This window comes from Octopus bimaculoides, chromosome 1 (assembly GCF_001194135.2).
Source record: "Octopus bimaculoides isolate UCB-OBI-ISO-001 chromosome 1, ASM119413v2, whole genome shotgun sequence".
Lineage (NCBI taxonomy): Eukaryota > Metazoa > Mollusca > Cephalopoda > Octopoda > Octopodidae > Octopus > Octopus bimaculoides.
Window position 1 is genome coordinate 46914525 of NC_068981.1, and position 1754 is coordinate 46916278.

General features: G+C 30.4%; 1 protein-coding gene across 1 annotated transcript in view; it reads left to right on the forward strand.

Annotated features, from left to right (window-relative positions):
• The first annotated feature begins 75 nt into the window (after positions 1-75).
• The window catches only part of LOC106884017 (uncharacterized), a 63053-nt gene continuing 61374 nt past the window's right edge, over positions 76-1754 (forward strand). Inside the window, exon 1 of the mRNA XM_014935193.2 lies at positions 76-176. The gene's annotated coding sequence lies outside the window, so the exon portion shown is untranslated. The remainder of the gene's footprint in view (positions 177-1754) is intronic.

Sequence of the window (1754 nt, forward strand, 5' to 3'; positions counted from 1 at the left end):
TATATGTACTTGACTTGACGTTGGACATGAGATTCGAAAATCAATTCTTGAGTTTAGCATCATTTTTCTTCTTGTATTATTGCAGTTGGTGTGTAAAAGGAAGACGTGTAACAAATCAAACAAACAACAGAAAAAGGTGTATCGTTGCAGATAACACCAAATGCAACTAAGCAACAGTAAATATATTTCAAATACTATTATAGGAGGTTTATCTCACAACAGATACACAGAACTGTGCTCTTGGTAAAATATTGCAAGATATACAACAGTATTAAAAGAAAAACTGAGTTTCTTCCATGCAAAAATATTACCATAAATAATACTGTACTAAGAGCATTATATTACACTGATACAGAATTAATAGGACAAATAATCTTCCAAATCTTCAAGTATTTCTAACAATCTTCAGAATGGGAGGAAGTAGAGTGTTCAAAGAAATGATGAGCAACATGTTGGTGAATATACGATAAAAATAGGTTAACGGGAGTTGTACTTCTGTGACTTTAGCGAATAGATAATTTTATTAAAGTCATTGAAAGTTGAATACTGTGAAACATTTAGTTTAATGTTTTAACAATATGTTACCTCATTTCGCTCCTAAATATAATTAATAAGCATTATTACTTCGATAGAATGCCGTGTTAAAATTAATTTATCTCAGAATGTTTTGGGTTTTATAAGTCCTTTAAGGAAGTGAAATTGAAAGCAACATCCTCAAGGTTTTTTTTAGTACAAATCAGACACAAATTGCCTATTACATAAACATTTATTCAAGGAATCTATGCGTATTTATGAATTCATTCGAGCTATTTAAAAGTTCTTTCTCTATTAATATCATGTCAATGCATTCTTGCATATAGTTTCGTGCTCACACGCACATTACACATGCGCGCGCACAAGCACACTCACACACACATGCGCACATACACACACACATACTCTCACACTGACACACATATATGCAGAAATATATTTCATGAATTTGGATACATATGGCTGTATGTGTTTACGTATCTTAGCCATATTTATGCATGTGCTTTCATATTATGCATATAGACCCCTGTAACATTAGCAGTTCATCACAAGGGACCGATAAAAGGGTGCCAGATGTAACCAAAGAAGTATAAGTGCCATTTTTCCGACTAAAACTCTTCGAGGCGGTGCCCTAGCAGTCCAATGTCTAGAACAAGTGAAAAATAGAAAAATAAAACATACGTTGTTACTAGTTTTCCTTCAATAAATTCCTTTTAGAACTAAATACATTAATTTCATTTGTAATTCGCGTGTAATCGAGAAAATACAAACATCGTTTCTAATGAATCATTTGATATTTTACATTTGTTATGGTTTGATATAACACCATTATCGTTAACTTATTGTACCATATAACCTTATACCTAACCAGATGTGATATACAAAGCTATCATACATGACAATAATGAAAAGAAAGACACCTGCTACCTAGAAACTAAAATAATCACAGCGATAATAAGAAATTAATAAACAATATCTATAATACTTATGTTTCAAATGTCATTAATTATTTGACAAAACGGCTCTTGATCCAGATTACAACACAAACACAAACGTATCTACGCACAAATATGTGCACGTAATCTCACGTACGAATACATACAAGCATTAAAATACACACATATATACATACGAAAATACACACATATATATATATATATATACATATTCATGCATTTATATATATATATATATATATATATATATATATATATATATAT